The 13,211-nt window shown below is 38.0% G+C and overlaps 1 long non-coding RNA gene across 1 annotated transcript in view; it reads right to left on the minus strand.

Annotated features, from left to right (window-relative positions):
• The window catches only part of LOC122807542, a 26,462-nt gene extending 15,683 nt beyond the window's left edge, over positions 1–10,779 (minus strand). The window contains exon 1 of the long non-coding RNA XR_006365698.1: positions 10,683–10,779. This is a non-coding gene — a long non-coding RNA (uncharacterized LOC122807542). The remainder of the gene's footprint in view (positions 1–10,682) is intronic.
• Positions 10,780–13,211: the final 2,432 nt, after the last annotated feature.

Consider the following 13,211-nt stretch of genomic DNA (forward strand, 5'->3'; position numbering starts at 1 on the left):
ACATGCATAAATACAGTAAGTATATTTTTAATACAAAACAAATTGTGTGAATGTGAATTGTTTTAAGAAGTCATCATGAGTTCAGGGAACAGTTCAAATGTATCCATACAAGTTCTGCAGTCTTTAATCTTAAGAAAAGAAAAAAAAATCACTTATAGCACATAGTGTGCTGTTCTGTCTGTTTTTGCTTCAAAGTACAAACATAGCTTCTGCATACTTGGAAGGCCTCCTTTTTCCAGATGCTGCTCCTGTCAGTTTTATGCAAATGCTTCATGTACATCCTCCCTTAGCTGTGTTTAGTGGGTTGCTGGAATCTTTCCTTTCTGCAGCCAGAAATTTGTCTGACAAACAAAAGTCCTGTCACACTGCTACATGTACAATAGCATCTAAACTCTGTAGTAAGCTGGAGGGGTTGGCGGTCTTGACAGAATTCCAGGTTCTTAATCAGAAGCAAGAGGGGAGAGGCGTGAGTCAAAAGGCCACACGCTTCCAGTAATGCATTTATAGAAAGCAAGAAAAACAGCCATTTGTAAAATGTTAAATCACTCCCTACACTTTTCCTTATGATAGATTTCTTTAATAAGGAGAGAATTGCTTCTACTAAAGGGCAGTTTTCTGTACTTATGAGCTGAGACAGTATGTTCAGTACAGAATTGTTCAGTTTGTATGTCTGTGTTGTTCACACCACAGAACAGGCTCTAAGTGTTCCAGGACTAGTAGCAAAAAATTATTTTTTTCTCATTGTATATCGATCTAAGACATCCCAGTGCAATCAATTTTGTTGGGCTGATTTCCTTTTAGGGAAGAGGATGAGACAAGATTTATTGTTGAGTGCTATTTTTTTATTTTATTTATTTAATCATTTGCTATAGTGAACCTGAGCTGTCTGATATCTGTGGATCTTTTCTGACCATGAACTTAAGAAAGCAGTTGATGGCTATTGCAGAAGAATAGGACAATTAGCTGCTAATGAGCTTCAATCTGTAATGCCAGGGTTAACCCCCCCCCCCACAGCCTCCATTTGCCTACTATCTTACTATGAACAAGCCACTTAATAAACCACTGCTTCTGTATCATGCATGGAAAGACGTGTGCTGAGTGGATTTACTTGGTTAACAAACAAGTAAAACTAAAAATAGATGCACAGTTTATATAGGTCAGCCTGCAAGCATGTCCTTGTTAAGGGATCATTATTGCTAGTTGCACAGATGTGGTTTGCAATGAAAGAATTATATTTTTTAAAAATTTCAAATTTTATTTCCTACACCCAGGAGGGCTCAACTCACTGAAACTCTGTTCTTCATACAGTCATCTCTATATTCACTGCACTTTGAAGGAAGGGGGCATTGCTCTAATGGAAACTGGACTTCATTCAGTAAGCTTGAGAGTGCAGCTTGCCCATGCAGGTTTTGGGTACTTAACCTAGCCCCACTTTGAGAAGTCAAAGGTAACCAAAACATTCAGGAAAGATGTACAAGGAGATGAATGAAGCACACAAGCTCAAACAGCAAGTAATCAGAAATCATATCGAACCCCAGACCTAGCAGTGTCATTCTATAACTTGCAGTCACTGATAGGTACAGCAGATACGTCAGTTACATAACAGAAATGTGGCTTACTGCAGGTGTTAGGTGATTCAGATCACATTCGGTAAAACTGCAAGAAAAACCCAGCCAGCCTAGCATTTTCACTGTGTGATACCTCAAACCTCCTGCAATGAGGACCTAATGGGTCATTTGCAAATATCCCATGTGCCTCCATTACAGGAGGTTTAAGGTATCACACAGTGAAAACTCTAGCTTGGCTGGGTTTTTCTTGCAGTTTTAAGGAACGGTTTGCCTATGTGACCTTTTAACCCTTTGTTTTTATGGAATGGTTTGTCTGTGTGACCTTTTTACCCTTTGATTTAGACGTAAGTTGGGATATATTGAAGGCACCTTAATGTTTATGGGTATCAGTGGGGTTTAAAGACCCTTTGTTTCTGAAGCATAATCAAACTGTCCACTTATGCTGTACTGATGAGGTCAATAAAAAGGCCGAAACGTGCAGGTCCACAGCTAGTGGGATTTGGCTTGATTGATTGTTCAGAATTTAACCATAAAGACTTCAAAAGTAAAAAAAAGTCATGGACATTCAGAAGCCATGTTGCTGACACACTTGATGTCCTTACTGGTTCATTTGCATATATCCCATGGGTTTCAGTTACAGGATTTTTAAGGTATCACACAGTGCAAACTTTAGCATGGCTGTTTTTCTTGCAATTTTTACTGAATGGTTGGTCTTTATGACCTTTTTATCAGTTGGTTTGAGAGTGAGATAACATGCCACAGCGTGATTTGTGCACTATATACTTACTCTTAAGGGTAATAGTCCAATGATCTGTTTACTGAACAGGAATATGACATTCATGTACTCATTATCAAAGATTATGTGGTAGTTTTGCTGCCTCCATGAGACCATGCAAGTTATAATCCATCCTCTTCCAAACTGACACTCATGATTTAGGAGATGTTTACAATAAATGTAAATTCAATCATCACTGCTAACTATAAGAAACATACCGCTATGACAAATCCACACCACAACAGGTTACCTATACACAAGCTACAATAAAACAGCACATACATAGTACAAATGACCATGTGTGCGTTTTGACACATGGCATGCTTTGTCACGGTATCACTTTGTGGTATCACCACTGTTCTTCTTCTCTTCAGGACTGTGCATCCATTGCTTCATTTTTACATGAGACAACATGGCAGAATGCCTATCATGGAAACATAAAGGTGCATTACCATAGCAACTTATGCTGACAGTATAGAACAGGGAGTCACAAACTCAAAGAAGAAAGGGGTGCTTCTATGAGGATGTCAACACTCAGCCAAGGGCCACAATCTCTAAAGCACAAAGAAAGAAAGGTAGTTGGTGCAGCAAGGAGCATAAGACAGCCATTTCATCAACTCCAATTATGCTGGATTGACAGCGGCTTGAGACCCAAAGGCTGTGAGTATGAAATCATTGGTGCAGAGCAACATCAGTGTACATTAACTGTGCTCATAGTCCAGCACAGATTCACAGTAGATTAACAGCTCCCAATTGTGAATATATAATCACAGAAAATATTAAATATAAAAACATCTCAAAACAACACCAAAGCAGATTATCTATACCCATCCACTGGCACAACAAAAAACAGGTTCACTATGACAATACTTCAAAATACCAGCACAACAGGTTGTATCCGTGCAATAACATGTGCCAGTGTAGCACTATGAAATGTTGCTACATACTAACACAAAACTTAGCAGGTTATACATTGGCCACACCCTAACACAGCACCAGAGTAGATTTATGATATTAACACTGCAGAGATGCACCACAACATTATTCAAGCCAACATTCAAAAATAGTACCATAGGAAATTAAATGTCCTGGCAATCCTTCACAGAGCCATAGCATACTGACTGCACCAACACTCCAACATACCATTACAATGCATAACACTGCATCAGAATATCTATGCCCACAGTGCAACACAGTATCATGGTAGTGCAACGAAGTATCAAGCTGTCATGGTAAATTAATGGTGTCAGAAGTCCTGTACAGAACCATAGTGTACTAACTGCACCAACACTCCAACGTACCATTACAATGCATAGCACTGCATCAGGATATCCATGCCCGCAGTGCTACATAGTATCATGGTGTCGGTAGTCCTGCACATAACCATAGCGTACCGACTGCACAAACACTCAAATGTACCATTGCAATGCATAACACTGCATCAGAATATCCATACCCACAGTGCAACATAGTATCATGGTAGTGCAACATAGTATCAAGCTGTCATGGTAAATTAATGGTGTCAGTAGTCCTACACAAAACCATAGCTGATTAACTAAGCAGGCACTCTTGCCCAGCAACAAAGGAGACTGTTCATGCCTACAATCCACTAAAGCACTAGTGTGGAATAACTTTCCCCAAACTGCACCCATGGACTAGTCTTCAGTAAGTCACTGTTTAGTTCTGTTGATTCTTTAAATCACCCCCTTGTATCAATGCAGCTAGTGTTAGTATAATCTTTACTAGTTACTTTATTTTAAATATGTTTAGCTTTATAAAATAACTATTATACTACCTGATATGATGGTTACTTAACTGACTTTGATAGTCCTTATCTTTGTCTTTCTTTCCTTTTTACTGTGTTGTTTCTTTGTGACTGCTTGTCCAAGTTCTCCATCTTTATTTCTCCAAATTATGACCTGTCTATCCACTGTCTTTACTCACCTTTTGCCTGAAGTACAGAATCCTTTTCTCAGCTGCAGAGATATTCTGAACTGATTACAGCTCACTTCCCTAATCTCAGGCTTTGCTTCTTTTCCATGCTATTTTGGTTACACCTCCCTAATAACATTAGGGTCAGAAGTGATTTTTCTATCCCTAGGAGGTAGAGGAAGTTGTGAGGGAGTGACTGTTGCGGAGATCGTACTATGGTGCGGTTAAGGGAATTTTTCCCTTTTCCCTACTGTAGCGAGATCTCGGAGTGAGAATAATAAAGTAGGGGGTTGTGGGGGGCACAGCCTCCACATGGGGGTTGCAGGGGGGCTTGCCCCCTGCATAAATGCTTTTTCATTTTTTTTTAATGTTTTGTTTTTAATGCGCTTTAACGAAAGTGCTTTTTTGGTAAAACACTTTTGTTAAAGTGTGTTCAAGTAAGTTGGATTCGGTCTGTTGAACTTTTGTTCAACAGTCCTAGATCCAGATATATATATATATATATATATATATATATATATATATATGGGTCTACATTACTTGATTTAAATTTCACAATCTCAAACAAAAAATGTAGAAACCCACTTAAGCGAAAGCACACTGCATCAAAAGTGCACTTTCACAAAAGTCGATTCAAAACAAACTGCATTAAACACTATTTTGCAGGGGGGACCACCATGTGGGGGGGCTGTCCCCCCACACCCCCCTACTTAAATATATTCTAACTGCAAGATCGCACTACAGTTGGGAAAAGGATATATTTCCTTATACCCATGGGAATGTGCTCCGGTAAATAGGCTTATGCAAAAGTGCACTGTCGATGTAGTGAACTTTCGCTTAAGTGGGTTCGATCTTCTGTTTGTCGAAAAAGTGTGTTTTCGACAAACAGAAGTAGACCCATATATGTATATATATATGTATATATATATATATATATATATATATACACACACGCATACATACACACACACACACACACACACACACACACACACACACACACACACACACACACACACACACACACACACACAGATATATATAAATTATATGGTTCCCTATTACACCGTCGCAGATGCAGGTTGTCAAATGCGTCTTTGTCAAACAGTAAAGCGCGAAAAGGCAAAATAGCGAAGTGGCTTTTTAGAGAATTCTTTCCCTGGGAAAGAATTTGTTTGGCCGCTTTTGCTACTTTACCTTTTCAGCACTGTAGTGGGATCTTAGAGTTGATATATTTAAGTAGGGGGGGAAGCTCCCCCCCTACATGGAGGACCCCCCCTGCAAAATAGTGTTTAATGCAGTTTGTTTTGAATCGACTTTTGTGAAAGTGCACTTTTGATGCAGTGCGCTTTTGCTTAAGTGGATCTCTTGGAGTTGATATATTTAAGTAGGGGGGGGTGTGGGGGGTGAAGCCCCCACATTAAGTAATGTTTTACTGTTTTTTTTTTTTTTCGGATCAGCGATTGTTTTCCATTGAAAAATAATCGCTGTTCTGATGGTTTGACGTTGTAAGCTTTCACTTACATGGGGTCGATTATCTGTTGTTCGCTTTTCTGAGAATGCGATATGATAATATAGACCCAAATTATATATATATATATATATATATATATATATATATATATATATATATATATATATATATGTTTTACTGTCAAAACGTTGAAAGCAAAAAAAAAAAATCTATTCATTGATTGAATTGACATTCCAAATTTAGCAATATCACTTTTATGGAATGTCAAAAATCATCACCTCGACCTCTGCATTCGAAAATTCGAAATGTCAGCAGGTGACATCAGACCCTCAGGAAGTTGTGCTGAAGCTGCAGTACAAACTGTACATATACAACACAATCTTTTACAGTCTTAAAGGGGGAAAGCCCCCATTCTTCCTCCTTGTGGGGGTCTGTGCCCCACACACACCCTGCAAATTATATATTCCAACTCTGAGATCACACTAGAGTGAGGAAAAGGGTAAATTTCCCATTCCCCTCTGCAGTGCGATCTTTTAACAGAACACCGAATTCACATTAGTGAATGTGCACTACCATTCGCTAATGTGCATTCGAACATTTTCAGAACAGCATTACAGAAACTGGAAAAGAAGCATTCGACCATCCCAGTTTCATGTAACTGTCATTCCACATTTTGATAGTAAACTTATCTATCTATATAAACACACGTACAATTTTAGAAAGGAAAAATAACAAGCATTTTATTATAAAGGGGTTATCTGGAGGTAAGAGACTCGATTCTAAAAGACTTTGAGATGAGCAGCAGTAAAGCTCTGGACAGCTTGCACTGTCATACCTCATGTATGCATGTTGGAAGGGGGCATTAAGTCTCACATATCATCAGGGTACACTGTACATGCTACCCATAGGTTACTTTCTCGTGCTTTTGTTGTGCAAAGAAATTCCATGACATGCAATAGAAAAGAATCTAAGGCCTGCTCATTGTACTCCAACTGATGCCAGTGTGCAACTGATATCCAATAACCTAGGAGCCATAACAGAAGTAGGGGAATGCTACAGAGCTGAAATAACAAGAAGTAAAAAGACAAGTTTGTGATTAATGCGGAATTATCACAGTGGGGAGCAGGCACAGTAGGGTCTAAGATGAGTACTGGTGAAGGGTGTGGAATGAAATTTGTGGACAGCATAATGACAATTGCAGTAGTCACACATATGCATAACTTAATGGACAGAAAGCTTGCTAGGCAGAGGAAAAGTTATGCATCCTTCCCTAAGTAATGGATATGGAGTGACCATGGCAGAAAGTGAATGGTTAATACAGGAAGGAAGAAAACTTATTGCCACTCAGTTTATTTATGCACACACACGCGCACACACACACACACACACACACACACACACACACACACACACACACACACACACACACACACACACACACACACACACACACACACACACACACACACACACACACACGTATATATATATATGTGTGTGTGTGTGTGTGTGTGTGTGATATATGTGTGTGCATATTTTATATATGAGGAAAAGTAAAAAGGATAAAGCTGTAATGTTATACCATAAGTAACATCATATTTTTGACAAAAGGAGTGCTCCTGTTGACAGTGGATAGCAACATGCAATGGAATTCCTTGTACGATGATGCACTCTGCTGCACAGTGCAGTGTTACCCACCTATGAACCTGCCTTTCTATAGGACAGTATGTGCTTAATTAATCTAGTAGTTTTTACAATTGGTGGTAAGGGAGGCATCCAACAGCCACGTTTGACTACATTGCTGTGGACTACCAATTTATAGTTACCTAATATTTGGGACAGTAAATAAACTGATTATTTTGGAATCAGGCAATGACCACAGTCTCAGTCATGAAGGCTTACATACTTACATATTTGCATATTGCATTCATTACCCACAGATGCTTTGTTTTGAAAGGGCAGACGTCTACAGCACTTACATAAGCATGGGGTAGTGCCCTACATTAGTGTACGTTAGACTTGCATAAATGCTGAAAACCAACATCTTCAGCAAAGTAACTAGATGCCAGGTTTGAATTCTGGACTCTGGAGCTGGGCCACACTACTTAACTCAGTGCCAGAACAGACTAACCATGTACCCTCTTACAAGACAGTGTCATGCAAAAAAAATGGCATGTTCTGTAATAAAATGTTTCATTAAACCTAATCTCTGAAATGGTGGGCAACAGAAAGCATGGACCTCTATTACAATGGAGCTCATAAATCTACTAGTCAAAGCCTGAGAAACAAAAGTAGTAACAATGCCTTCAAAAAGGACACTCTATGTATATGTATATATATATATATATATATATATATATATATATATATATATATATATATATATATATATATATACATAAACACACACATATATATATATATATATATATATATATATACATAAACACACATATATATATATATATATATATATATATATATATATATATATATATATATATATATATATATATATATATATATATATATATATATATATATATATATATATATATATATATATATATATATATATATATATATATATATATATATATATATATATATATATATATATATATATACACACACATATATATATATATATATATATATATATATATATATATATATATATATATATATATATATATATATATATATATATATATATATGCTTTTACCGAAAAAGCACTTTTGTTAAAGCGTGTTAAAAACAAAACATTAAAAAAAATGAAAAAAGTGTTTATGCAGGGGGCAAGCCCCACCCTGCACTCCCTACTTTATTATTCTCACTCCGAGATCGCACTACAGTGGGGAAAAGGGAAAAATTCCCTTAACCGCACCATAGTACGATCTCCACAACAGTCACTCCCCCACAACTCCCTCTACCTCCAGGCATACGTACAAGAAAGTGCTTCTTCAGTGAAAAGCACTTTCTCGTAAATATGCACGGCCGTTTCAGATTCAGTATAGATATATATATATATATATATATATATATATATATATATATATATATATATATACATATATACATATACATATGCACACACACACACACACACACACACACACACACACACACACACACACACACACACACACACACTACAGCCTGACAGTCAAGCTCTACTAATCAACCTAAATGTTCTGAGAGTTTCTCTCTCTGTCCACTGACTGGACACCCCTGCTGTATTGAGTAGAATGGAAACACTGTGTCTGCCTTTCTAAGGTAGTGCATGCTTGTGAATGGTGCAGCATTCTGAATTGGCAATGCCTTTTGAAAATATATGTATTTGCTTGTTTACTTCATATATTGTTTTATTTAATAGTTGCTAACTTGATAGATCCTGCTGAGAAAAGGCTCTGTTTTCAGGGATTAGCCTAAGAGCTAAATACAATAACATTACTGTGACATGTAGTTAAATGGCAACTATAATCATGAAATGAGAAATAAACAGCAAATTGTGTAGCTCTGGTTAAATAAACTAAACACACTCAACTAGTTTCTACAACTTAAACTATGATAAGAATGGTAATTACGAGTGTAACCTGTAGTTAATGACAGAAAGCGGTGCCTTGTACAACGTCACCCATGTTATGCACATATTTTACAGTGAGTCAGTACATAACGTGCCCGTAAGTCACAGGTAAATCAAGAATGAAAGGTAAAAGGGATACAAAGGATGCTGACCTTTCAGGCTTAGGCCAAGGAATATGCAGACTTTTAGGGGGCTTTCAGCTACCAGTAGAGCAGAAGACTTTACTGGAAATGATCACCCAGACTCTGCCACAGCTTGCTGTGAAGGAAAGGTTAGTTTGTTTTTGTTTTCTTGTATTTAGTATCAGTCTTTTTATTTTGTATATTGTAATTTATTTTCTTTACACAGTGTTGTACTTGTATTCTGCATTTAACTGCATATTTAAATTAGGAAAGAGACCACAGCTGTGTCTCTGGTGAGTCACACAGGAACTAGAACAGTTCAATTAAGGTTAATTACCTGTGAATTGAGGGAGGAACTAGTAACTTAACTTTCTATTTAAGGCTTTACTAGAAAAGCTCACCCAGACTATGCCACAGGAAAGGTTAGTTTGTTTTTGTTTTCTTGTATTTAGTATCAGTCTTTTTATTTTGTATATTGTAATTTATTTTCTTTACACAGTGTTGTACTTGTATTCTGCATTTAACTGCATATTTAAATTAGGAAAGAGACCACAGCTGTGTCTCTGGTGAGTCACACAGGAACTAGAACAGTTCAATTAAGGTTAATTACCTGTGAATTGAGGGAGGAACTAGTAACTTAACTTTCTATTTAAGGCTTTACTAGAAAAGCTCACCCAGACTATGCCACAGGAAAGGTTAGTTTGTTTTTATTTTCTTGTATTTTGTATTGCTTCATTGCTTTCTTCTGTTTTGTATACTGTGATTTGTTTTGTGATGTTTTTATTTATTTTGCACTGTGTGTGACCTGCATTCTGCCTTAAATTGCATATTTAAACGTGGAAGAGCTGTCTCTCTCTTGAGTCACATAGAAATTAAGTTTTCCCTGACCCTACCACCCCAACACTGTTGTGTTTTTAAACTCAACTGTCTTTTTGGTTGCCTGCCCCTTATGTTAATTTGACCAGCTATCTCCTCCCTCTCTTCTGCCATTGGCTATTGTGAGTAATCACATAATTGTCATTTTGTGAGATCACTCCCTTTCAGCTATTTGAATTTATTGGCCATCGCACTGTATTCAGTGGAGGCAAAATACAAAGTGCCTACCCCCTTCTCATCTATCTTGCCCTTTTAAAATTAGTGGCTTAAGTTACCCCATCTTTCATATCTAACTGCTTAGTGTGCAATACATCTCTTAGAGTATTAACTAATTTTTTTTCATCTTACCTTTACAATCTGCAATATCTACTCCATGACCACCAATTATTGGAGAACCCACATTCTGCCTCTCAGTAGTCATCTTGGGATTAGTGCTTCAGTTTTTCTCCTGGTGAGAGAAGGAACAGATATACATTATTTATTGTAGACTATTTATCACTGGAAAGCATAATAACCGCTTCATTGGTGCTAGCTTATATTTTGCTCCTGGTGAGAGAAGGAGCAGAGTTCATTGGTTCCTGACTGTTTCTGAATGTTCACTGAGTGTTTGTGTTAGACCTTCCTGATTGGTCTGGGTGCTGTTCAAGTACAGACTCTTGCATCATCTGGGACAAGACTATTGATCACCAAAGTGCCTATGGCCTACTTCTCATCTTGGAATTGGTGCTATTGTTTTGCTTCTGGTGAGACAGGAAGTAAAGGAGCACTGTATCCCAGCAGCATGAAGCTGTGGTGAGACCAGCACTAGTAGTAGCCAGGCAGTAGCCATTCAGGTGAATCCCCGCTTTTCATCATTCTTGACAAGCTAATTCTTTCTTTTCAGAAAGTACTGCTTGATTTGCTGCTGTCTAACATAACCTCAGAACATCTACCTATATATTTCATCTATAAATCATTGGGAGTCTACTTATTAGTTTCCACTCAAGTGTCTAGCAGTGCTCTGTATAGATGTAGACACCTTGAGTTGATATTTTTCCTGTAAAAGCACCCTTGAAATTTCAGCAATACCTGAGTGCATACAGTACAACTAGTTAGCAGTGACAAGCACTGTCCCCAGAGTTCCAAACCACATATCCATGACATTACTTTATAGTCTCACTCTAACCATATGATCAATAATAAAGTTTTTTTTGCCAGGAATATAAACTTTGCCACTGTCTTCGTTTGCCAGCTTGGTGGACATGGGCATCCTGTGGCAATGTAAAATTTGTCTCATGTTTCTTGGCAAGCAGTTCATTCTCAAATAAACTGATACCGTATGTGAGACATGTATTTACACAATGTCACTGGAGGCAGAGCTCTCACATAAAAGCACTCCTAATGTCAATCTAGTTGTCAGTAGTGCATTCACTGCACCCATCACACACAATGCAATGCAGACCCATAGTCCCACATATGCTGAGACACTTAAATACACCTAAACCTCAAAGACTTCCTAGACAAAGGACACATAACCAGTACCCTCAGCAATCCTGAATGCACTCTTTCAAAACAACACCCACATCAACACATACATCCACATCTCATGGAGCCTCTACTTCTAAGTCCATCAGGCAAGTCACCACACAATCCAACATTCTGGTCATTAGAGACTCCACTGTGAGATGTACTGATGGCCTTCTGACCAGGCTAAGTAAGGAGAAGGTCATAGTCAGTTGTTTATCAGTGACCAGGATCCACCACATTGAGCATGCTCTCAGGTCATTGGACCACAATTACCAGTATGACTCAGTCATAGTCCATGTGGGAGTAAATCACCTGAGATGTACCTCCCTAGACTATATGAAGAGAGACATAATGGAGCTCTTGGAATATGCGTCCCAGGAAGGTATGAGCCTAGCACTGAGCAGCATTTTACCTTCTCCAATGGTAATGCCACAATATGAACAAAAGATGACTGACTTTAATAATTGGCATAGATTCTGGTGTCATTCTAAGGGGGGTGCAATATCTGGCAGCATGTAAGGAGATGGTCAACAGACCATGCTGCTTTGCCAGGGATGGTCTGCACCTCTCATCTCTAGGCTTTCAAATATTAGCTAAAATATTGTCCTCCCCCATATCGCCTTTTTCAGGCAGTGCCAAACTGAAAGTACTTCTGACATAGCAAATCAAAACCAAGAAAACCTAAAGGTGTTACTGCTCAATGCTAGGAGTCTGAACAAAAAAATCCACTGCCTACAAGCTTTCCTCACCCTAGAAAATGCTGACATCTGTGAGGTCACTAAGACATGGTTTAAAACCACAGAGAACACATCAACAGTGCAAGGCTATAATGCTTTCCAAACATGTAGACCTGTTACTATATGGAGGTTTCACAATTTACCTAAAAAATAAATATACCCAAAGGCTGGTCAAAATGTACTATGCACTTGAGCTTCTCCATGTTCAAATCATCATAGGCAAAATTATATACGACTTGCTTGCAAGTTATAGGTTTCCCTGCATGACCCAGGAAACCCATAACATGTGTTTAAACTTATTGGAAACACTAACCAGCGAACTCAATACCATATTCATGGGATACTTTAATTTCCCCACTATTAAATGGGAATCATATATGACACCAAGCATATACAGGTGCAGACATTCTGTGATTTTGTAAACACAAACTCCCTGGATCAGATTGTCAGTACACCACCCAGGGGTGTAACCGTATTGGATATAGTCCTCACTAATATGGGAGAGTGCTGCACACCCCTAGTGTTATGGCTTTTCTGGTAAAGTCAGACCAGAAAATGGTTTCCTTTGAAATAAAAATAAAACAGGGACCCCCATCTAGCCCTGGAATATTCACGAACTGCTCTAAGGCTAACT

This window comes from Protopterus annectens, chromosome 7.part1 (assembly GCF_019279795.1).
Source record: "Protopterus annectens isolate FY-2018-M chromosome 7.part1, PAN1.0, whole genome shotgun sequence".
Classification (NCBI taxonomy): Eukaryota; Metazoa; Chordata; order Ceratodontiformes; family Protopteridae; genus Protopterus; species Protopterus annectens.